At 38.6% G+C, this 26,715-nt stretch overlaps 1 protein-coding gene and 1 long non-coding RNA gene across 5 annotated transcripts in view; both read left to right on the top strand.

Annotated features, from left to right (window-relative positions):
* The window catches only part of LOC149548448 (alpha/beta-Hydrolases superfamily protein), a 65,346-nt gene that overhangs the window by 10,115 nt on the left and 28,516 nt on the right, over nt 1-26,715 (top strand). The gene's annotated exons all lie outside the window — the stretch shown is intronic.
* On the top strand, nt 6,458-8,291 carry LOC149548449 (uncharacterized). Its single transcript, XR_016354029.1, has 5 exons — nt 6,458-6,607; nt 6,978-7,543; nt 7,636-7,860; nt 7,960-8,109; nt 8,204-8,291. It is a non-coding gene; the product is annotated as an uncharacterized LOC149548449 (long non-coding RNA).

Raw genomic sequence — 26,715 nt, 5'->3', positions numbered from 1 at the left:
TGATCAGATCATCCACATAGATAACCAGAAGGATGATGTCACTGTTAGTAGTCTTGATGTACAGATTTGAGTCTGAAGAACTCCTCTTGAAGCCTTGATCACTGAGGTATGTATCAATCTTGATGTACCATGCCCGAGGGGCCTGCTTCAAACCATAGAGAGCTTTTACCAATCTGAGAACCTGATGGTCTTTACCAGCAACCTTGAAACCAGGAGGCCGCGTCATGTAGACCTCTTCATGGAGATCACCATTCAGGAAAGCACTCTTTACGTCCATCTGATGGGCCTTCCAGCCAAATTGTGCTGCCATGGCTAGGACTAATCTGATGGTGCTCATCTTTGTAGTAGGAGCAAAGGTCTCCTCATAATCAATGCCCTGACGCTGAGAAAAGCCCTTTGCCACTAAACGAGCTTTGTACTTATCCAAAGTACCATCTGATTTGTATTTGATTTTGTAGACCCATTTGCAGCTAATGGGTTTCTTCCTTGGGGGAAGATCAGAAAGGACCCAAGTGTTGTTCTTCAGCAGGCTCTGGTGTTCAGATTGCATGGCCTGTTCCCACTTTGGAATTCCTTTAGCCTCGGAATATGTTTGAGGTTCAAACAAACTGTGAATGTTGGCCATAAGAGCAAAGTTAACAGAATCTGTAGTTTTGCTCTTTTCGAGCAATTCTCCCATCAATGAGCTCATCATCATGAAGATTAGCAAGTGTCTTAGCCTACCACTTAGGCCGGAGAGGAGAATGACCAACAGTAGTACTAGGAGATGCTTGATCAGCAGGATCCTGATCAGAAGAATCTGGATCAAACTTAGGTGAAGAATCTTCAAAACGAGGTGATCCTGCAGGAGAAGCCGGAGGTGTCTGTACAGGTATCACTGGCAGGACTGGAGCTGGAGGAGCTACTGGAGCCCTCCCATCAGGTGGACCTAATGGAAGCCGAACTCCCAAATCATGAACTTGCATAGGCTGGTCTGCTGGATCAGGAACAGGAGAAACAGGCATGAATGGTCCTCGTTGCTCATCAAAGACTACATCGCGGCTGTATATGAGACGAGATGTCTCAACATCAATAAGGCGGTAGGCTTTGTGAAGACTACTATATCCAGCAAGCATCAGTTTCTGACTTTTGACATCCAACTTGGTGCGTGAAGCATCAGGGAATCCAAACAAAAGCAAGAGAGCCAAAAACCTTTAGGTGATTGATTCTGGGCTTGCGACCTGACCAGGCCTCTTCCCGGAGTTTTACCTTTGACTGCCACTGTGGGTGACCGGTTCAACAGATAAACTGCAGTGTTAATTGCTTCTGCCCAAAAACGCTTCGGAACATGTCTGTGTTCAAGCATGGAACGAGCCATCTCGGTGATTGTCCTGTTCCGACGTTCAACTACACTGTTCTGTTGTGGTGTGTGGGGTGTGGTGAACTGGCGTTGGATGCCATGTGTATCCAAGAAGTTGGAGAAAACATTAGAACAAAATTCTCCCCCATTGTCTGATCTAAGAGTAATAATAGATTTCCCAGACTCTTTTTCAACTAAGGGTTTAAACTTCTGAAATACAGTAAATGCATCGGATTTCTTTTTAAGAAAATAAACCCACATTTTTCTACTGAAATCATCTACAAACAACAGAAAATACCTGTACCCTAGAACAGAAGAAGTGGCCATAGGGCCGCAGATATCAGCATGAACAAGCTGAAGTACTTGAGAAGCTCGCCAAGAATTGCCACTGGGGAAAGGTGTACGATGTTGCTTCCCAGCCTGACATGCGTCACAAACTCCAAGGTGTTGGGTTTGAATCTCTGGCAAACCAAGAACAAGCTCATCCCGAGCAAGTTGTGAGAGATAATGCACATTTAAGTGCCCATATCGCTGATGCCAAAGTGTGCTGATGGAAGATTGCCGAGCAGCCATAGCTAAGTCCTGAGAATCACCAGAATCAGTAAGTTTGAAAAGACCATGATCCTCAAGACCAACTGCAACAGTAGACTCAGTCGCCCGATCAGTGATGGTGCACTGATGTGAACTGAAGGTGACTGCCAAGTGTGGAGAATGTCGCAGCAACTGACTGACCGAGAGTAGATTTAGTTCCATCCCTGGAACGTAGTACACATCAAGGAATATGAGCTTCCACCCAACAGACTGAATTTGAATGTTGCCTTTACCAACAACCGTGTACTCTTCTCCACCACCAAAGATAACAGAATCTGAATAAGGCTGGTAGTCAGTAAACCAGTCTCTGCGGTGAGTAAAATGTCGAGAGGCACCTGAATCAATGTACCAGGCAGATGACTGCACATGATCTGCGGGTCTTTTAGCCATGAAGGCGTAAAAGGTAGATTCCGCCTGCTCAGTGTACTCTGCACTGTTCGCTTTGGGTTGCGAACCTGATTGCTTAGACTGGGCAGCTAAGCGTTTCCCGAGTACATGGCATTTTCTCCCCATGTTCATAAGTTTAGGTTATATTGTGATATTGCTATCAGGATTCTACTGTGTAGCTTATGAGTTCAACTGTGTTGTTTTTGAGTTTAACTGGTTGCTATCCCAATAGGAATATCACAATTTGACTTGTGGAAAAAAAAAAAAAAAAAAAAAAAAATGCGATGTTAGGCAAAAGAAATTGCGATTTTCATATACCAGCTGAGAATGGTACAAAACGACCACGATTTTCATGCAATTTGTAGACTCGAGTTCAGAATTTCTCTAGACAGAAAAACCTAGGCGGGTTTTTGGAGAAAATAGCTGAAATAATTTTGGAAAAATTTAAACAAATAATTTCAAGAAGAAATTATAAATTTTAACAAAAAAATTTAAGCATTTAGCTCTGATACCATATTATGAGGTAATTGGTAAATACTTGCTTGTTAATAACAGAGACCGAAAGGTCAATTTATACAAAAGAATGAGACGATGTTTCCTTAGGAAACGATCGTAAAGAATAGAAACATTCTATTCCAGAGAAAGCAAAAAACGAAAGCAAACTAAAGCTAAAGATATTTACAAGATAACCATTAACTAATAATAGACGTCTTATCTATTATTGTAATAAATCTCTCAACATGACAAAAGAGAACAACATACTTATTGTTAATAATCATAGAATCATTCAACATGATTGTCCCATAAAAATTACTCATAATCATGGAATCACTCAACATGATAGTCTTGTAATAATTACTCATAATCATGGAATTACTCAACATGATAGACTTGTAAGACTCACAGCTAAGCCTTTAATCACAAATTCTCTCCATGTGAACTGTCATTGAATCATTCAACATGACATCCAATTTTCATCACGGATTCTCTCAACCTAATGCCATCATGGATTCTCTCCACATGGTGATCACTCCCAGAGTGAAAGAGTTATCACAGCTGATTCTTACAATCTTATTTATTCACACGAATAGAAATAGGCATAACAAAAGAAAGACTTAGTTCCATTTAAGTCTCAAATACCACATGCATCACAAGCATATATGAGAATGAAGGAAATACCATAAGCACTCCCTCTTAAAACTCAAATCTCCCTTTGAAGCTAAAATCTCCCTCTAAAGCTCAACATCTCCCTCCTACATAAAGCAACCTATTGCCTTTCTTGCAACGGAGAGAGATAAAAGATCAACCGGCCATAGATACCAATACAATAGCATACTCTATTTGTGTATCAAGAATGCATAGTCAATAACTACTTATCTTTATGCTGATTTCAAACAAAGTCCTAAATAAATATGGAATGCTTCCATAGGAAGATGCCTACACAGTCTTTAAAGGGTTCTGGTTTCTCCCCGAAACATGCAGAAATCATTTCCATATTTTAATCTCCAACCTGCTCTCCTGTTACACCTTTGGCTCCCAACTCGAGACGATGCCTTCAAACTCAAAAATCGTGACTCGTGCAGTATTGGCTTGTTATTCTATCCGCACCTTTTCATACACATCGAAATTTTAGTGCCAGATTAATGGCCTTTCAGGTTACTCTGCAACAATCCCTCTCAAGGGCTCGATACAAAAATGGTAGAAAGACCACAGCTCCTGATTAAGCAATTACACAAGAGCATAGCTCTCCAAAAGACATGAATAGGCAGCCAACTTTGAATGTATAAGAAAAAATCTGTGTTGTACTTGAATACACACTCAGACATACAACTCAAGAATAAACTAGAATAAAATAATCATCAGATGAGAATCGCTGCTGAAAACATCAGGGGAATATCTCCCAACCATCCAAAAATTATTGTGCCAGAAAGTAGTAGAAAATTCCTACGGTAGATGCAACATTGAAGTAGATCTGAGGTGGCTGGTTAGCACACCAGAATGGGTAGCAAAAATTCTACTTTGTTTGATGACCCTGAATTTGATATGAAGAGGCAAAATGGTTTTCCTTGATTCATTGTGCTGAATAGCCATTTGGGCCTTAATGCACAAGGAGCATATGAACCTAGATTCATTGCGACTTTGCACAAACAGACACACTGAATTCTCTACCCGTGCCAAAAGATAGTAGAAAATTCCTAAGGTAGATGCAACATTGAAGTAGATCTGAGATGGCTGGTTAGCACACCAGAATGGGTAGCAAAAATTCTACTTTCTTTGATGACCCTGAATTAGATATGAAGAGGACAAATGGTTTTCCTTGATTCATTGTGATGAATAGCCATTTGGGCCTTAATGTACAAGGAGCATATGAACCTAGATTCATTGCGACTTTGCACAAACGGACACGCTGAATTCTCTACCCTTTGGTAGAGCTATACAAAAAGTAAAATAACAAACACCGGAAGGGAAAATAGCACCCAACAACAACAAATGAAAGTGCAAGAATAGGAATAGGAGCGAAAAATATAATATGGTTTATTAAAACTTCCTTTACTTCTCGGGTTGAAAGACAAAAATAGAGCCAATGTGAAAATAAATAGTGGAAGCCATGATCATCATCAGAGAAAGGAAAAATATCAATTGCCAAGGATGATGTGTCAATCTTAACCAACGGAGAAAAGAACAATAAATAATGAAAACATACTCGGCCAATATCTCAAGAAAACATTTGCATGATTTCACTTTGCGCGTCTTATAATAAATGCATGAATGGACTTAACGTTAAATCTCATGTTAACGATAGAGAATATCGCAGATGCCCAATTTCTGCATAAACACAAAATCGAAAGAAGACATTGCAAAAGACAAAATACTAAAAAAATTAGACACAAAACATAAACTAAAGTTGAAATGAGTCATACACGACTTCATATACACAACCCCATTGCCTTCGATCAAATTGCAAACTACAAAAAAACAAAAAATGACGCTAAATGTAGTGCACATATTGAGAACTCATGCAAATGCTCAAGAATGATGACATAACCTTGAAAACACGATCACTTCCCTTCAAGAATAGAATATAAAGAGGCTATTTTGAGTAAAATGTACATTATTGAGAATCGGCTCCAAACGAGAATAAATACACTTCATATTATACCACGAAAGAGAAATGGGAATATGAAAGCACTGTAAAATCATGGACACTACATAAGATGTAGTACTCCAACAACATCGTATCCACACAATTTGAATGAAGATGTAGAAAACAGACTCTTCTTGAGCGCGGGAGGTAGAAATGACAACAAAGAGCAGAATCAAATCGACCAACAATATATAAGAAGAGAAATGGATACAATTGAAGCTACCATAGCATCAACATTGCAAGCTTAAAGATTGTCTACAAAATAGCAATCTAAAAATAGATACACATGCATAAAGAAGCAAAACCGGAAATTCCTTTATTGCTGATATGTTAACTAGGCTCTGATACCATGTTGAGTTTTAGCCCATAAATTAGATAAACAACATAAAGGAAAACATAAAGCAGATACAAAATACTCCATAAAAGATGCAAGAGACACACATAAATATCCTGGGAAAACCCTTCTAGAATGAAGGAAAAAGCCTAGAGACTCCAACAAAAGATTTTCTTTATTGATAATAAAATGTTTGAGATACAATGACATTCGCTAGATGATATATGTAACACAAGAGAGACTCTTCACTAATAAATCGGTAGGTCTCTTGAAATTTCCAACTATATAACTCTTTATTACAAATACAACTCTTTGTATTTTGATGCCTTAATGCATGATGAATGACACGTCATTGTATTTAATATACAATTATCATAAATGTCCTTTACAATTGAAGGTGACTATAACAAAATTAACACTTAGAGATAAAGATTTCTATCGCAGCTCAAACTCTAAAAAAAATGACCCTGACTCTTGACTCAACGAGTCAGATCCCATGACTCTTGTGACTAGTCGAGTTCAACGGCAACCTCATTGTAAATTGCAAAAAAAGAAGGCAAAATTTAAAAGTTTTTTCAAGTTTCTTTTAACGTATCTTTTTCATTTTACCCTAAAAGGTGATCCATTTTCTTGTTATGTGAAGAAAAGAGGAAAACTGAGAGGAAGAAAAACAAGAGGACATAGATTTCCAACCAGTAGGGAAGAACTAAACAACTTATACAAATCACATTGGGGCAGTGCTGTACTTACATCAAGAGCATCAAAGAGTCCACAGTAGTTGTTCCAAGACTTTTCTACTCATTTGAAAGAGGTAAGTGTTAAATTTGTAGATTTGTTAGTTTTTTTGTGTATTTTTATGGATTTTTCATTTTTTGTTAAACTTTTTAACTTTCCAAATCTTGAATGTATTCTATTAAAATATAAATTGCATACTTTAATGAGAGAAGTAGAATAATAGCAAACCCTAGAGGTTTTAAGAAAAAATTGTAAACATATTTTATAATTATTTCTAAAAAACGTGTTGGGTTTGTTGATTTTTCTAAATTCTTCTTTTTAAATTTGACAATCTTCAAAAAACACAATGCACAAATGAAAAGATTGCTAATTTTTTCTATTAGTTTATAACTTTATAAAATACAATGCATAAATGGTAATTTATTCGTAAAATTGTCTTTTGGCAGCATCCTTCACATTTTGAGGCTTGGGAATATGCTGAAGAGTTCCTTGGTGGGGCGAAAAATAAAATAAAATGTTATTTTTGTAAGGAAATTAATCATGGTGGCATCAATAGATTTAAATACCATATTGCCCAGATATGTGGAAATGTTGTTGAGCCATATAAAGTGGAAATTGTTGAGGCAATTCGTTTCCGTTATAAACATTCAAACAAGAAAAGGAAACTAAGAAGAGGCAATTGGATGAGTTAAATGCAATTGGTTTCCATTCATTTGCATCTGCAGACCATCACCATCGACATCCCTAGGCTATGTTGGAGAGAGTTCTATGCCTCCCTTTCATTGTAGTCCTTCTGATAGTGCTAGTGCTTCTGCTTCTATTCCTACTGTCATTGTTAACCTTTGTCCTAGAGTTCAAAGATCCAACTTGGACAATTATTCTGTGCCATGCAATACTTATGGCACACAACCCTTGCTTGAGAGCATGGGTTGGAACAAGGAGGTCCATAATGCTGCTAGAAACAAATTTGCAAGTTTTGGTACTTTTGCAACATTCCATTTATTGCAGCCAGGTAATTCATTTTGATATGATTGCTTTAAGTTCAAAATTAAATTTTAAAATAGTTGAACTTTACTTTGTCTAATGATAATCTATTTGTGACAGGTCTTCTTACTGGCAAGGCATGATAGACGTCGTGACCATTTGTGGGGTGGGGTTTAAAGCCCCTATTGATGCCGAGTTAAGTGGCCTTGTTTTGAAGAAATGGTATGAAAGCTGAGTTAGAGGACCACTGATAGTCTTGGAGCCAAAAGGGTTGCATCATCATGACAGATGGTTGGATGGATAGAAGGAATATGACACTCCGAAATTTTCTTGTTTCTAGTGTAGGTGATTAATAATTGTGCTTCCCTAAATGCATTGAATATTTTTAGTTTTGATTTATTGATTGATCAATGATCATTGATAATTACTTTTCTTTATTTTTAGGATCCACCATATTCTTTAACTCCATTGCTGCTCCCTGGCATGTGAAAAATGCCACATACTTATGTGAGGCTACTGAGGAAGTCATACGTGAGGTGGGGGAAGAAAATGCGGTGTAGGTGGTAATGGATAATGAAACGAGTTATGTTGTAGGTAAATTTTTATGTTTTGATGGAGAGGCATCCATGAATTTGTTTACAATTTTCTTATTACATCTAAATTTCTAATGAATTTAAAATTACTGCAGATAAGCTTTTGATACAGAGGCACCTGAATTTTTTATGGCCTCCAAATGCGGCCCATTGCCTTGACCTCATGTTGGAGGATATTGGTAAGCTTGAATGGGTGAAAGTATGCATTGAAAGGGCCAAAAATATCTACAAATTTGTCTACAATCATGCATTGTTTCTTAGCATTATGAGACATTGTATGGGGCAAAAGGAGTTGGCTTGTCTTGGTATCATGAGATTTGCCTCAAATTTTCTCACACTAAAATCCTTGATGAAATCAAAGGTAGCTTTGGGGTGCATGTTTGCTGGTGAGGAATGGCCTTTCTCATCCTATGCTACGACCATTGCAGGGATGGATATGGTAGATTGCATTTTTGATTTGGCAGGTTTTTGGACCACTCATGTAGAGATCGTGTTGGTAAATTTATTAGATTATTATGCACTATTTAATATTTAGTATTAATTTTTTATTTTTATATGCATGTTTTTTGTTATTATTAACTTTGCAATTTTACTTATTTTTATGCATTTTATGGCTTAATTATTTTTCTCTAACATTATCTATAGGTCATTGAACCTTGAGTTGTTGATGGGGAAGAAGTCCTCTATGGGCTACATATATGAGGACATGGATAGGGCAAAGGAGGCCATTAGATCCATGTATGTAGGAATTGAGGATAAGTATGGTCCCATTTGGGAGCTAATTAATAGGAGATGACCAAACTAGCTTTACAAGCCCATACATGCAGCAACTTATCTCCTCAATTTGGCAATGCATTTCCGCGATAATTTAGAGGCAAATGAGGAGGTTCTTAGTTGCCTATATACAATGGTACAAAAAATGTCTAGTGATGGCTCAACTACATTGTACAAGATGAACACATACAATAATGCATGTTCAGGGGTGATTTTTGTAAGCGAGATGTGCAAAGATGCTCAGACAACATTGCAGCCAAGTAGAAATACATGTTAAAGTTCTCAAGTTTATGGCTTATGCATTTTTAATTTAGCTTTAAATTTGGGAAAGATAATTTTTTCCCTTTTCCTTATTTTAGATAGATGGTGGCAAATGTTTGGGTCTATAACCTCAGAACTTCAAAAAATTGCCATTTGTATATTGAGTCATCCACCCAACACTTTTGGATGAGTGCAACTGGTCCATGTTCAAGCATGTCCACTTCAGGAGCTGTATTGTGGAAAGTTTGAATGATCTTGTCTTTGTTCATTGCAACCTCCGTCTTAGGATTGGACGGGTTTTGGACATTGACTCCTTTTTGATCACTCTAGTAGAGGTTAATCCAAAGTCCGAGTGCTCATTGAGTTTGTCGATCTTGCCTTCTTTGATGAGGACCATGAGTGGGTTGACCGAGCAAATAAAGAGGTTGACTTTATGACAATGGTAGACGAGGAGGATAGAGAACGATCAGGCACAATTGATGTCGATCACAATGACACCTCACTGGTGGAGACTATGGCTCCTCAGTCATCCAAGACCTACCTTAGATGCCTTTGTAGGAGGCAACATACTACTCTAAGGTTGAGGCTGAGCTAGAGCCAGAGCCAGAGCCAGAGACTTGTTTTTGTTTACACATGTTTGGGAACATTTTTTGTCATGGATTTCATGGGTTTATATACATTCGACATTATTTATAATTCTATATATTTATGTTTTCTATTTCCTTCAGCTATAATTAATTTTTGTACTTATGTCATGGATGTATGTTTATGTATGTGATCAAATTAGCTTCTATTCGACGATGTAGAGTGTTTTTAAGCTTTATTCAATAATGGGTGCATGAAACAAGTTTTAAATCGTTAAAAATCTATAAATTTTAAGAGTTTTTTCATTGTGTTGAGTCACTTCGAAGTCGTGTGTCACTCTAACTAATTTATTGTTAGAGGAAATAGGTCAAAGCCTTTGGAAAATTTTTGAGCATATTTCAGTAAATATATGGAACATACATGCCTTAAATATAGGAATTTCTCGTTGTATGTGTCCCGCTCCTGCTATTGATCCTTTCCTAATCAAGCATTTTGATTTTAAGTAGTCTATAAGATTTGGCTATGTTTTATCCTTATAATTTGGTACAATTTGGCACTCTTTATAGCCTAGCTCTAATATTATTAGGTATTAATTACTAGAGCTTGGGATTTGAGCTAAAGACCTTACTTTACAATGTAGCCATGCCCTACTACTAAATCAAACACTTCATTCGACAAAGCTTTGTCAATAGACTCTTTATTCTCCTTGGGGTATGATTCGGATCTTCAAATGGAAAACAAAAAATTAGCAAAACCAGATAAACTTACAGCATAAATTGAACATTCATTGCTAAAATTAGAATGAAAGATTATAGCAAAACTGAACATTCACTAGTAATTTAGAACAATTAGTCACAAAACAAAGCATAAGGGGAAAGGTTTACTCAAAAATTAAAGAATTTTGCCAAAAGGCATCAAAAGGCATTGTGAAACAGATTCCCCTCCTGTTAGTATAATGTAAAATATAGAGGCAAAGACAAATAAATCCACTGCTAATTGTTCTCCAAGAAAGTTAACATGGCTTGGTTGGGGAACATGATTTAGTGCTTTGTTTCTCATCAAAGGTGCAAAAATGACCCTATATTTTACACAAATAAAGCTTAGCCTCATAAAGAAGGAAGGTAGAAACTTCTAGAAAGAAGGCATACACAAACTTCAAGCAGGAGCTTCTAGAATTGCCTTTATGAAGCTTTAAATTTTCTTTATTATTATAATGTTAGAAATTTTGTTTTTTTTCAAGAAAAAAATGATTTTCATGTTTGCTAACCAATGAGAATTTTTTATAATATTTTTAATCTATTGCCTATTGTAAATAAATACTAATAATGAACTATAATGTTTTTGATTAAGAAAACGAGTTTAGAAGGGCCCCTGAAACCCTTTATATTGAAACCTAAAAGATTCAACATTAAGTCCATCATTCAAAATAGGACAAAAAAAGACGGCCAACAAACGAACAAAAGCTAGCCAAAAAGGGACAAAACCCCAACCAACAAAAAACACAAAAAACACAGACAACACTAGGACACCAGGAGGAAAGTAACCCATATTCTTTAGGAGCTCCGTAGCTTGCAGCTCAAGGTGATCCATCTTCTCTGCAACATCTTTAATTTGACTAACATCAATAGAGGCAGCTGTAACCATCTTCTTGGTACTGGCTTTGGTCCTTTTATCAGACCCATCTTTGTTGTCAATAGCATCCCCTTGATCCTTAGGAACAGTAACAATGGCCTTATTCCCAGAAACATTCTCCAACTTACAGATGAGAATTTTAATGTGCTCGTTGGATGTCTTTAGGATTTTGTAGCTCTAATCAACAATGTTTCTCAGACAACTCTCAATGCCATTCATCTTGTGATCCAATTCCAACACCTTAGCCTCCAGTTTGTAAAAGCCACCATTTCAGCCAAGGAGCCCATCATAGGACTCTCCTTAGCAGAATTGGGGTTCCTTTGATTAACCATCCTACCCTCTAGGGTAACTATCTTGTCATTTAAATTTGTGATATGATGAAATAGCCATTTGATGGATATGAAAGTATCCAACATGTTTCTAGCATTGTTCAACACATCCATATTTTCCTCTTTGCTATAGTCACTAAGTATCAGCATAGAGGGATCAATAAGATCCCGGAGTTCAATTTTACCTGGTTCTGCCTCACCAACCATAAGATTATTTTTTCTCTAGCAATGTCGAGCCTCACTGAGGTCATATTCATATTCATACAAACCCTCTTTCTTCCCTTAGAAGGAATAATGAGGGAGACCTCAGCAGGAGCCTTAGTCTGAGTAGCCTAGGTGACATTAGTGTCCTTGTTGATCTCCTCAGCAAGAGAAGCATCCTTGTATTGACCTTTAATAAGATTCAATGGGGACTCTGAGACCTTGCCGACTCCATCATCACTTTTCCCAATTCTCTATTTTTTCCTTAATAGCTGAATTTTCTTGCGAGTTACCTCCTCTTCATTACTAGTTTCCATATCATCATCCTCTTCATCGTAATCATCAGACGAGATAACAACTTTGGCATGTTTCTTGGTCACAAGGGTTCAAAGGGTTTTCATAGTTAGGCTACCCTTCTGCTTTTTCTCTATCCCCTTCCCATGCTTCTTCCTGCTATAGGCCACCTCCTTAACATTGGTCCCATATCTTCACCCTCATCATAGTAATCATCATCATAGCCCACAACCTTCTTGTCCTTCTTCTTGCTCGGAGAAGCTTTCATTTGTTTTCTTAGTAGACATCATAGGAGCCATGAGAGCAGACCCCTTTCCCTTACCCTTGATTTTAGGAGCATAATCATCCTCTGAATGCATGCCCTCACTATCTTTAGTTTCAGAGAAACCCTGGGATTTCTCCGACTCCTCTTCATCATCCGCCAAACCCTTCACCTCAATAAATTTCCCCACATAATGAACTTTAATGTGCTCATAGGTAAGCAACATTAAACCATCATGGAGGGGAGGGTTGGAAAGAATTTTTTCCCTCATACCATTAATAGTGGCATTCAACGAAGACTAAAGATAGAAGGGAATAGAAATCTTAATACCATGCCTAAAATGATTCAAAATAGCAAAGTGTTGTGCACAAACCCTATTGAATCTACCATCCAAAGTAATATAGTAGACAATTGCGTGCAGAACAAAACGCTAAAGTTTCTTGATATAGTCGAGCTGAAAATAAGTTTTACCTTTAGTCTTGACCAGGGCCTCACTCTCACCCAGTTCCGTGGGAAACTCTTCAATGACAACGTCCAAGAATTTACGATCCCTGCAGAATTTTCCTCCCACAATTGGAATGCTAGTCACGTTGGAAATCATTTCTTTAGTTATAGTAACATTTTGACCTTCTACGTTCAACGTGCCTTCATTCCATTTTCTCAGAAACAATTGAGTAACTTGTGGATTCCTACCATGGAGTCTTTCCATGAAAGTGGTCAGCCCACCTCTCTCTAAGATTTCCTAGACCTTAGTGTGCCATCTCCATTTCTCACAGTTTGAGGGTATTAGAATATATAGTCCATTGATATAGCTTGGGGGGGGGCGTGGGCGAATCAATTATTCAACTATTATCACAATTATGAACCTTAAACAAACTTAACCATATGAGCAATATAAACTAAAACCACAACAAGATATTGATACACAATAACACTAGATATGTTAACTAGGGAACCCTTGATCAGAGGGAAAACCTTGGTGGGGATGGTACCCACAAGATGATGTACTAATATAAATATTCTTTGTTAGAGGATGGACCCTGTTAGGAGTCTATAAATACATTCAGTACATATGAGTACCTGTTAGGAGACTTTGAATCCCTATTAGGAGATTCCAACCCTATTAGGAGTTGTGCCAAACTTGTTAGGAGTTGTGGAAGATAGGTGGATCCACTGCCCAAACAACTTCAAGGGCAAGACCAATGAACCCACTGTCCAAATATTCTCTATATTATTCCTTGATAATAGAAATGAAATGTACTTCCTTCCTCTTCCTTTGTCTTGACAATCAGACTTCTGCTCCTTTTGATCTTGTGACCCAATCACAACACTCGCATCCAATAATCCCTTGGATCGCTTATACGCATTCAGTAAGCACTTTGCTCCTTTTTGCACTTCGTACTTCATACAACGAACACACACACTTACAAACAAGGAAAACATCTTTCCTTTATACCATATATTCATAATAATTCCTTGAGTCGGCCTTGAGGCTTTTCCAATTAATTATAATAAGATAATTAATTACAATTACAATAGCACTGTCGGCTCACAGTCTATACAAAACTTCACACATGCGATACTAGGGCTTGCACACTCGCTAACATCATTAATAGACTGCCCTTTGTCACTGCCTAACTGCACATCTTCTCATTGCATCTTAGATGTAAGATAGCAAACAAACATCAGGAATTGCTTTCCTAATACTCTGTCTTTGAATTGCTTTCTGTAAATTAGGTACAACTTCCGTATGTCTTTGACTTAGACTCTGCGCACTTGACCACGTCATCAAGACATTGTTCTAAACATGTCCATAATTGTGCATCACCAGACAATTAAACTATTGTCCGTACCATTAAGATCTTTGTCTACTACTCAACCAGTCTTTACAAAAACCATGCTATGTTGACATCAATGACAAACACAGTCATGAATGCAACATATCAGTGCTCTCCAATGCTAAGGATACTCCCCCAAAGTAGTATCATGAGCAGCATTCATGCTAACAGAGGGTTCCCACCTCCTTCGCGATTTGCCCAATTTCTTGTTCTGATCCTTATCAAAGAGCCATAGAAAACGATACTCGCACAAAAATCCAAAGATTGATATATGCAAATAAATACTATGGCTCTCTAAAGTACCCAGAAAGCATGCAAAATAAAGGAGAAATAATTACATATCCCATCCTTACTCCCCTTCTAGCATCTCATAATCAACAATCCATCACTTATATGTACCTCCATTTTCTTTACTAATTTTTCTTTCCTTCCCATTAATAATGTCATAATCAATGCTCAACATGACAACCTTGGGTAGGTTTGTGTTACCCTGCGTTGACATTTTTTGATCACACCTTATCGCCACATTGGCAATCAAATCAGCTAACATATTTGATTTCCTATATACATGTGTTACATAATAATTGTCCATAGACTTAAGAATATCTATAGTCTCCCCTATAATATTTTCAATAGTCCATGAAGGACTAGAGGACCCATTAAGACACTTAACCATATTCATAGAATCACCCTCTAGCCAAAGCTTAGAAACTCCATTAACCTTAGCCAATTTGATAATCTGAAGGGCGGCCATAGCCTTAACAAAGTTGTTGGTCTGGATTCCCAAGAGAAGTGCCACTACAGCCAGAATGATTTCTTATCATTTCTTTGCACCCAACCAACCCAGGGTTACCCTTGGCTGTCCCATCAAAATTAGCCTTGCACCAATCTACCGGAGGAAAGGACCCTCTGCTCTCCAACCTTCTCCTAGGGTTGGACGGATTTAGGTGGTTCTCTGTTTGTAGGGAGGGGGTTCGTACTTTTGGGGGTGTTTGAGGTTCAGGTGGTGTTACTTATTTGATTAGAGATGACCTCTTCAGTGCTACTTCGGTTGTCCACTCTAATACCGCAGCTCGATTCATGTGGATCCATATCCAGGTCAGCCATTGTGTGAGGCCTTCTAGAGATATCTTCATTGCAATTTGTTACTTCCCACCGATCTCCTCACCATATGCTATCCATAGTCTTGTCAATGGTGATCCCTTCTCTGACCTTCTTGAGTGCATCTCAAAGTTTTTTGGGTTGGGCGACATCATCATTTTGGGAGACTTTAATGCTCGGACCAGAGACCTCCAGACCCCTCAGCACGATCGCCTTATTGATTCGATTTGCACAAGGGAGTCGGATCCAACCGGCATGGGTTTTTAGTGCCACTCTTTTGATAGCTTGGGGCCTCTTTCGGGTTATGGCCGTCATCTCCTGTAGTTTTGTGAGTATTATGACATGTTGATTGTGAATGGATTCTCTTGCTTTTCGGGATCTGAGTCCTTCACCTACTGGCCCCATGGCGGTGGCGCGAGTGTGGTAGACTACATTCTTGCACCTGCTTCACCATTACCTACCTCCCCCTGGCTGATCACTCTATCCTTAGCCTCTGTATCAGTTTCACCCCCCTGCCCATACCCCAACTCCACCCCTCACTCTTATCCTGTCGCCCTCGTACCTCCTTTCGCTTCTCTGATGGCGATGACTACCTCTTCACTCTCTATCTCAGACGACTGCTCCCCCCACACCGCTTCACTAACCCCTCCCAGGTATCACCCCTTTTTGACCTGGTTGTTGATGGTATTTGGGAATCCGCCCTCCTCTCCATCTCCACCACATCTCCTCCCTCCTCGGCGGTACTAACGTAAATCCTACCTGATGAATCTTTGGTTTGACGATGAGTGTAATTCTTTTCACCGCTCCTTGCATGCCTCCTTTGTTGCCCACTCCCCCTCATACACAACTGCGCTCCTCTTATCACTGCCTTACCCGCTACAAGAAGTGTGTTTTTGTGGCTTCTTAGTGCCAATCCCTTTGCGAAACACTCGCCAGTGATCCGAAATCCTTTTGGCGCATTTTGTTCCCCTGTCATCCTCCTCGCCTTCCACTCTAGACTGGCACGCCTGGGTTTCACATGCCTCCATCCTCTATGATATCCCAAGCCAGCTTCCCACCCAACCCACCTCTCCTACCCATTGCCACCTTTTCATGTAATATCCCTTTCTGGATATTTACTAAAACCCTCGATAAAAACTTACAAATTTTAAATCCGAACAGTAAACCAGTATTTGATATAAATTCCAGAATTTAAACCGATTTCTAACCAGCACATTTGCATACGAGAAAACTCTGAAAAGATTAATTTATTTCTCCAATATTCATAAGTTTATACATAACCAGCAGATTACTACAAATAACTGTCCAGTAACGTTACTGTATTATACAATAGCAATACAATAACACGCTACAATCCCAATAATCCAATCTTATAAATATAAAAGACAGTCAGATTGGAAATATAAATTGAACCTGTAAGAAGGCTAGGTTTGCTTCCAACCTCCAAAAGCTTCTTCAAGGGTTTGCGTCCTAGAAGAAATAATCAGCAATTGTTTCTAGTTCCCAGATTAATATTTGTTTGAATATTATAATCTTCATATCCTCATGTGTGGAGCTTGTTGTCCCTTTATAACTCTGCCCAAAGTGATGCACACTCTTTTAAGCAATGTAGGATAAAGCACCTTTTTCGTCCTTTAGTCACTTAAGTGAACATGGTAACTTTTTAAAATAAAGTGACAAGTTAAATGACTCTAATAGTCACTTAGTCAAGAAACCATATAATCATCAAGCATTAAAATAGCTGACCAAATGAACTCAGATAATCACATGCAATAGCTTGTTGGAAAGCTTTCGGCGAGATGCTTCCAAACCAACAATGAGGTACTGAAAATATTGCACTCTGTTTACTTACTAAAAATAGTAAGTATCTGGACAACCTGCCAAACTGCTTCGATGGGTTTGAAACTGGACATGCCTAGGCCAAACCTTGAATTGAACCCCACAAAGAACCTTTCCGCCCCTTAAACCTAGGCGAAATGAGCCAACACACAGAATTATACTGTTCCAAAAAAAGGGGACGTTACATTTCATTCCCTCCATTGTTGGGGAGGCCATTAGACTCATGAAATGCAACAGAGTGGCCGACGAAGACGGTTTTTAGGCCAAGCTTTTCAAGCTTGGTACATCGATCTTGTGCCCCATTCTTCCAGTGCTTTTCAACATGGCAGTTTGTACTAGTTTCCCTACTTCTTGGTCGAGACATGTGATCTACCCGATTCATAGATCCGGGTTGGCTTCGGACCCCGGTAATTATAGGACCATCATGATTGGACATACCTTCGCCAAGCTTTATGCCACGGTGTTGAACATTATCCTTACTAGATAGCTTGATAGGTGATAGTGCCGTGCTAGTGGATGGGTGGGATTTCATGCAGACTATCAGACCATGGATTATATCTTGACATTACTGGCTATCATTGAGGAGGCATGACGCCATTCTGCGAAAGTCTATTGCTGCTTTGTAGACTTTCGTAAGGCGTTTGACTCGGTGCCTAAGGGGCTCTCTTTCAAAGACTCAGAGATAATTGGTACTCTTTAACATTCTTGTGACGACAATCATGAGACTCTACAAGATGGTGGTTGGCAGATTCAGGACTCCGGAGGGATTTTCCGATCCGATACACAACACCATCGGGGTGAAGTAGGGATGTCCGCTCTCCCCTATACTATTTGGCATCTATATTGATGAGTTTGAGTCCTTCCTCAGTGAGGTTTCGCTCCCTGGGGATAGTTGTTACTTGCACCAGGTTCTGATCTCCATTCTCATTTTTGCAGATGATGTGGTCCTCTTGGCCTACTCTCTGGAGGGGCTTCAGAGGCTTATTGATCAACTTGCTTTGTTTTGTGATCAGCGCCAGTTGTCAGTGAACTTGAGCAAGACTCAGGTCATGTTCTTCGACTGCTTGAAGACTTCACATCTCCACTTCAGCTTTGAGGGTTAGTAGATTGAGATTGTCTCTTCATACACTTATTTGGGGGTCAAGTTCTCTAACCCTCGTTTCAGCATGAGACTAGCCCACCTTCCTAGTGTGGCCAAGGGGATGGGATCTCTCGCCCTCCTAGAGAGGTAGTGCTTCCAACACCACTTCCAGGACACTAAGTCCAAGCTTTCTCTATTGGACTCTCTGGTCAGACCCACTGTTCTCTATGGTATAGTGGTTTGGGGTTCATCTCTTCTTGACTCCGATTAGGCTTCAATCGAGTGTTTGTAGATACTTCTCCTCCATTGGATCATCCGTTGCCACCGTTACACTCCACACAGTATTTTTTTGGCTGAGTTCGAGGCTCATCCTTTCATGCTCAACGCTATTTTCAGCTTGATTTGGTTCATTCACTACCTCAAAGGCTTCACGGGCTCGTTTGTGGGCCGATGCAGATATTCGTACCTTGCTTATTGCTCCTCATGGGACATAGCCAACTTGGTTGGGAAGACTAGGGCTCGTTCTTGGTATACCTAGACCACTATTTTACTGAGCTCGATCAGGATTGACATTGATCGCCTTTTGCCATACCAGTTCTCGCTGGGTGCTACCACTCATTTCCTCCCCTCACAGCAAGAGTTGAATGGATACATCAGACTCGACATTTACAGGCAGTACATCTCCATGACATGGATTAGCCCTCCCGGCAGTTTACGCCCTCGGATGGCCTTCTACTCAGAGCATTTTTTGGAGATTCGGGATGGTATCATTGTTCGCCCCTCTTACTTGAACCACCGATGGTGCCATGCCCACTGCATCGTCTTGCGGTCGTTTAGAGTTGAACCCCACCGACTTCGTTGTTAAACCGATCACCACCTGACTAGAGAGGTATGGGTTTGCAGCCTTTGCACTTTAATCGAGACAAAAATAGAGATCCATTTTATCTTCAGGTGTCCCATCTACTATGAGATCAGAGGTAGATTCCACTGCCTATTCAGAGACTGCAGATTCCTCTGTATTTTTTAGTTACTTTGACTAGAAGTGCCTTGTGCTCTACCTTCGGGAGGCCTCCCAGTTCAAAGATCACACCTTATCGCTTCGGTTCCCTCAGAACTAGACCTTGGATCGACTCATCACAGACTTCTTTTCGTCCACGCCCACTTCCGAGAGCAGGAAACGACCCCTTTTGCCTGCCTTCGGACACACCAGATTGGTTAGACCTCGACTTGGGTTCCTTGGACAACAACAACCTACCCCCACAGTTATTCAAAGGTAGAGACAGAGTTGGGCCCAACCCCTTGCTCGTCCTGGTCCTTATCCCTCTGTATGGGAATTCCTTGTACCAAGAAAGGACTGATGGTCCTTCCCTCTTTCTTCTGGTTGTTTCTTTTCCCTTTTTGTAGTGCTTTTTTTTCCGGTCACCATTTGGTGCTCCTTCTAGTTACTTGTCTTCATTGTACTATTGTATCTTTTAGTCCCCTAGACCCTTGTTGGTCTCTTGTTGGACATTAATATCATTATTTTATCTTATCGGGAAAATTCCCAACCTGCATGTTCTCAATAACCATCCTCGGATTGAGACCACCAACCCCTTTAGCATTAAGATTCTCTAGAATGGCATTTTAAATTTTAGAATAGACCACCTTAGGAGGCAAAGCCTTGTCCTTGAAAATTCTGTTGTTCATTTCTTTCCAAATGCCCCAAAGAATATGCGGGATAATGAACTATAATGTTTCACATGCAGTAAATTTTTAATACTTTTGTTTTCATTGGTTAATTGACAAGTCAAATAAGAAAATTGCACCCAAATGGATGCATAAGTTACTTGTCGTAGGTCAGAACTAACAATTAAATAAATTCTAAATTTAGTGGACAGGCTCAACAAGAAGGGAATTTGGTAGGATGTACATAATTAATTTTTACATTGGAAAGAAGAGAAATTAACAACATTTCAAATAATGTTTGGATGGATCTAATTGATAAAGTATGTATAAATTTTTTGGGTCCTTCAGGTTTTGGTAACTTAGTAGTCCATTGCATTCCACAAAATAACTATAACGATTGAATTTTGGTTGGAGAGCAGATTCATAAATTGCAGCTACAATTATTAAGAATGTTATAATCGTTAATGATTAATTACTGGCCTTTGGAAAAAAGCATCAATCAAAAGACTCCATAGTTGCTAAGCAACTTTTTCTTGTATGAATAAAATTGATTGTTTCTAGGCTCTTGAATTGTTGTAGAAGTTTCCTACAGAGTTCGTATGGTGTTGGCAACTAGATTTATCACTTTGATTGTTTCTCTGAAAGTGACCCTGTTTGTACAAAGAATAGTGACATTTGCACCAACAGTTGGAGAGATTGCAATCAGATCACAATCTTCTTCTGTGTTTGAGGGGGGCAACTCCCTCGTATGATGGGTATTTGTAGTTTTTATATACCTTTAACCTAAAAGTACATAAAAGAGAAAAACCTAAACTAAAAGAGTATGCACAACAAAAGCCTGGTTGGGAGACATGAATACCAAATGGGACTTCATGATTGATAGTAATTACAAAGGGGGTTTGAGCACAAAATAAGTCTAGATATGCAATAGGGAAACAAGGAAAATGCATCTCAAAATACATGGAAACAAGTTGATTTATCACATCAAACCAAGGCACCAGGGTATGGTTATAATTTCATTGATTGCATATGTCATTTGAATCAAGAATAAGTGGATTTCATAAACACACAAAGATATTACTAACCTAACATATGATAAATCACTAACAATAACTCATCTAAATGTATTCTTTATTATCCTTTTCAAAATATACAATTCAAAAGCTTTGGGTACAAAATGTCAAGCCAAAAGCTCTAATATAATCTCGTTGAAACTTTCTCCGAAGTTTCCCCTTTGCGAAAAGTCTCCTTTACATTAAAGTGGCCTTGTATTTATAGACTATCTTTAATAACTAATTTGTAATGACTTAGGTAACAACTTAGGTAACCACTTAGGATAACCACCTAGGGAAACACTTAGCATAATTGCATAACATAGCTGTACAAGTGATCACTTAGAGTAATTACTTATTTGAAAACAAGTTAGGATTTACCTAACTTTAATAGTGTAGAGCCCACAATTTAACTTTATTTACAATAAGTGACACAAGTCACTTTTACAAAAAGGATGATTTGGAACTCATGACCTCAAAGATAAAAGATAGAGATTGGCCTTGTTGAAGTAGTAATGTCTTCTTGCAATCATGGAGAACTTGGTCTTGGAGGAAATCCATACCAATTCTCACCTGAAAAGTGGCTCCTATTTGTGCAAACAAAAGTCTATCTTTTGTGATGTTCAGCCTTAGTGAAAGATGTCTTGGATGCTTGAAGCAAATGATGACACAAGTTGTTGCTTGGCTTGCTTTGTCCGCTTGAGGGAAATCCATATCTTCTATAATGTCCTACCGTGTTCTGCTCCAAATTCTTCACACTTTCCTTAACTATTTTGTTCAGGCATTATGTCCAAGACTTTACTTTCCTTATTGATTTGTACATCATGTTTTGCATTTTACACCACGGACATTTCAACAGACAGATCACTTGAATATAGGTATTGTTTACAAATAGAATATTTTCTCGTAGAAGTTTCATATTTCATGGTAGACAACCATATAGTGCTGAGAAGAATGTATATTGCAAACATAACTCATTTGTTTAAGTACAATGTAAGCATATTCGCTATGAAATGAAAGATTCAATTAAATATATAAATCTGACCTGTTCATAGCAGCAATTTCCTTGCTCAGGACTAGAAAAATGGTTTTGCAAGTCAGGTCTGTGTCATAACCCTATATTGAATTATACTTATAAATATATTCAAGATATATATTATTTTAGTAAGACAACCCCTAAGAAGGTTGATAATTCTGACTCTAAGAGACCTATGACCACCCCTTTCAATCAAGAAACACTAAATGATCTAAGGAGGAAGAGGCTTTGTTTCTATGGTAGGGGTCCATATGATGAAAAACATGATTGTCTTTTGAAGCTAAATAATTATGCATTTATTGAGTCATGGCTGGTTTCCAAGATGGGCTTTCAAACCAAGGAGTTTGAGGGCATTAGTACATGTGGTTGATGGTTACACTCTTAAGTGTAGCATGATGATTACTGAGCTTCCCATGAAGCTAAATAATTATGCATTTAATGCAGATTTTTATGTTGTTGACATGGGAGGCACTAGCGTTGTTCTTGGTATGAGCTGGTTACATATTATAGAGAATATTTATCTTAGCACTAAGAAGCTGGAAATGAGGTTTGTTATGAATAGAAAAAATCACATCCTTAAGGATATCAAGAACATCAATTTGAAGCTGATTTCGTTTAGACAGATGCAGCTTCTCATTGAGCATGATATAGTTTATTGGGCAACTGAGTGTAGGATATTAGCTACACTTGGGATAGATAAACAATCTTATCATCTAGATGTACAACAACTCAGAACTAAACACTCTAAAGTTTTTATTGATTTATCACCTAGCAAACCACTTGACAGAGGCATAGAGCACATCATTTAGCTACCATTAACATTAGGTCGAGTACGTCCTAGTTTTTTTCAATAGTTGTTTTGGTGAAGAAAAAGGATGGTACACTTAGGATGTGCATTGATTACTAGATGTTGGGTAGAAGGCTAATTAAGAATCGGTATCCTATCCCATGCATTGATGAGATATATGGGGTGTGCTACTTTTACAAAATTGCTTTGAGGTTTTGTTATCACCATATTAGAGTTCAGGAGCAGGATGTGGAGAAGACGACATTGAGGTGTCATTGCAGTCACTTTGAGTTCTTAGTGATGCCTTTTGATTTGACTAATGCCCACGTGACATTCCAGTCTACCATGAACAGAGTCTTGCACAACCAGTTGATGAGATTTGTTTTGGTTTTCTTTAATAATACTCATATATATAGTAAGATGTGAGATAATCATGTAGCACACTTGGATACAGTTTTGGGTATTCTGGATAGGGCTTCCTTGCATCTTGGGCATATTATCAGTGCAGAGGTAGTTTGCATGGATCCTGATAAGGTTTGTGCTATGATTGGCCTACAATGGAGAACCTGAAAAAACTTTGAGGCTTTATTGGTTAATGTGCAGTCTATTGTAGATTTGTGGTAGGTGTCTCTCGTCATGCAACCCCCCTTACTAATTTGATCTATAAGGGTTCTTTTGAGTGGACCTCTTAAGCACAAGAGTGATTTGAGAAGTTCAAGAAGATTACGACATCATGCCTAGTACTAGCATTGCTGAACTTTTTGAGGTCTTTTGAGTTGCATTGTAATGCACCAGGTGAGGGCATTGGTGTTATTCTTGCCTAAGATGGCCACCCTATTGCATTTGAGAGCAAGAAGCTCAGGGGTCCTGAGAAAGCTTTCAACGTTTATGATAAAAAGATGTTGGCCATTATGCATGCTTTGGCCAAATTCAGCTAGTATTTAGTTTGCAGTAAGTTTTGCATCGAAACTGACCAAAATAACCTGAAGTATTTCTTTGGACAGTGGGATCTTAATAAGATGCAGCAGAAGTGGGTCAACATGGTTCAGCCATAAGATTATGATATTTCCTATATTAAGGGTGCTTAGAAAGTAGTTGATGCACTCTTACAAGGATCCCATTTACGTGTTACTACAGAGATATCCAAGGATTGGAGACACTTGGTCATTATTTAGTATGCCAGAGATTGGTAGGCATCTGGTATTGTTGATAGCAATAGATATGACAAGTATACTCTTGGGGAGGATTTTATTCGTCCCAAGATCGAGTGTCGTGCAGATTGTGTTGCAGGCCTTTCATGATTCTCCATTGGTTGGATATCCCGGTTTCTTTAAGACTTATAGATAGATTCAGGAGAGATTCACATGGAAGGGCTTGAAGTCAGATGTTCAACAGTATGTCAAAGAGTGCTTTGTTTGTCAACAGGACAAACAAGTGCATACTTATCCAACTGATTTACTACAACCACTTCCCATTCATGAGAGGAAGTGGGAGTGTTTCTTTATGGATTTTGTAGTGGGCTTGCCTAAATCCCAAGATAGAGATTGCATTTTTATAGTGGTGGATTGCCTCACTAAATATGGGCACTTCTTTCCTCTCTCCGCTACATTTTTTGGCGACACATGTAGTTGAGCTTTTCAGGTTGCATTGTTTACCTTGGAGCATTGTTAGTCATTGAGATAGCTGTTTTATGAGTCACTTCTAGGAGGAGTTGTTCAGATTGTGTGGGACAGAGTTGACTTTGAGCACTAGTTACCACCCTCAAATTGATGGCCAGACTGAGATTGTTAATAAGTGGGCAGAGGGCTATCTATAGAACTATGTATCAACACAATGAGCCTAGGTGAAGTGGAATCCACTCACCATATGTCTATTTAGATCTCCTCTTTTAGAGCCTTGTACGGGTATGATCCTTTGAGTTTCATGGATTTGTTATTTAGTGATAGTAGGGTGCCCAATATAGAAGACTTACTGGAGGACAATTAGGATGTTATGAGGACTCTAAGAGACAACACTCAAAATGCTCCGAACCAACATAAGCAGTATGTTGATCAGCAGAGGATTGCTTTCTCCTTCCAAGTGAGTGATATGGTGCATCTGATGTTGCAGCCTTACAAATAGTCATTTGTCAGGAAGAGTTGAGTTGAGAAGCTCAATCCTCGCTACTATGATCCCTTCTATGTGGTTAGATGTGTGGGTGAGGTAGCCTATGAGCTTGATTTGCTAGAGGACAACAAAGTGCATAATGTATTTCATGTATTGTGCCTCAAGAAGGTGCTAGGCAGACATGTTGTCACATCTTCTACTTTATTCCCACTGAATAATGAGGGGAGGTTAGAGTTGATTCTTGAGGCAGTATTGGATATCAAGGAGAGGCACCTGCATTGACGAATCATTCGAGAGTTTTTGGTGAAGTGGCAGGGTCTACCAAATAAGGATGTCACTTGGCTTGGGGAGGGGGGACTGTAATGTCCCCGATTCTGTAGGTCCTAGGATAATGGGGATGTCTGTTCATCATCGCACCCTCGTGAGCTAACACTTGGATTTGAGGTTCTCAGTTTGTGGGACTTTCTATTTATAGTAAGTCAGGTGAGTAGGGTTTCCATTTTTGATAGTGCAATTGTGACACCTTGAGTCCAATCTTTTCAGTGTTTCATTGAGCTTAAATAATGTGATGCATATTGAAAGTTTTTATAAAGTCTAACTTAATAAATGACTTTATAAGTAACTTGTTCTAATTTGATGGTGTGTTGAAGAAGATTTGTCAGTGAAAAGTGTATTCGAAAAGCTACATAGCATCTAGTGTGAGGAAGAAGCTTTGGGATTTAAAATGTTATAAAATACATTCTTGAAGGAAATTGAACCATCTCATATATGCTTATGTTTTCATGAAATTGGAGAGCTCAAGGGTTTTTGGTGTGGAGTTTAGGGAAATTGAAGATATCATCCAAATCTGGCTTGCACTTGGACTTGGCTTTCATTGCCAATGAATCGTGCCTCTTACTGATTTCTGGTCTGCATTTCCAAGCTGAGAATTGTAGGTGTTTGTGAGGAACCAATAATATCACTGCTGCAAATTGGAGATATGTTGGATGCCCATCTTAGGCGTTTGAATTTTTGTAGAGAATCAACAGTATTACTGCTGGTTAGAAGTATTCTTTGGGCTGCAATCTGCTACATCAGTGTCTGGAGTTCTTGCTGCAATTTAATTATATGGTCAGCGTCACATTCCACAGGGCTACAGTTGATCATCAGGAGGCAGCATTATATTTCTGGGAGTGCTAATTCACATTCTTCATCAAGCTTAAGGCTTTAGTGTTGATCGTTTTTCTTATCAGGTTTTTATACAGTCAGTTAATTGCATAGTTCAATACTCATTGTAATTATTTGCAAATAAGAGGATAGCAAATAAAATTGGAGTTAGTTGTTGTCAATTTGGTTTTGTAAGTTTCTTATCTCTATATTCTGAAAAAAACAAAAAAATCATTATTCTCAAAAACACAAAACAATATAAAATTTCAAAACAAAAAAAAGTGACTTCTTCAGCATAGATTCAGAGTGAACCAGCAGGTCTCATTACATCCTATGCTTGTGTCTTTTAATGTGCAAACTCTTTTGTCATATGTGCAACTCTATTACTTTATGGGCCCATTGTTACATTACTGGAAGGTGACGATCTTTCAGATAATATACACTTGTATTCAAATTGTAAGGTGACGACTTTACAATGTTCACTATCATGATGAATATCATGTGACTTGATATTCGTATACATGTCATGATTGTATCTCTTGAACATTTTGATAGATATCATGTGACTTGATATCAGTTGTAGATCATTATGTTCCTTATGAGATAATCATGGTGGAT

This window comes from Cupressus sempervirens, chromosome 7, assembly GCF_028749045.1.
Source record: "Cupressus sempervirens isolate cs-2001-9-10 chromosome 7, ASM2874904v1, whole genome shotgun sequence".
Lineage (NCBI taxonomy): Eukaryota > Viridiplantae > Streptophyta > Pinopsida > Cupressales > Cupressaceae > Cupressus > Cupressus sempervirens.
This window is presented reverse-complemented; position numbering and strand designations above follow the sequence as displayed.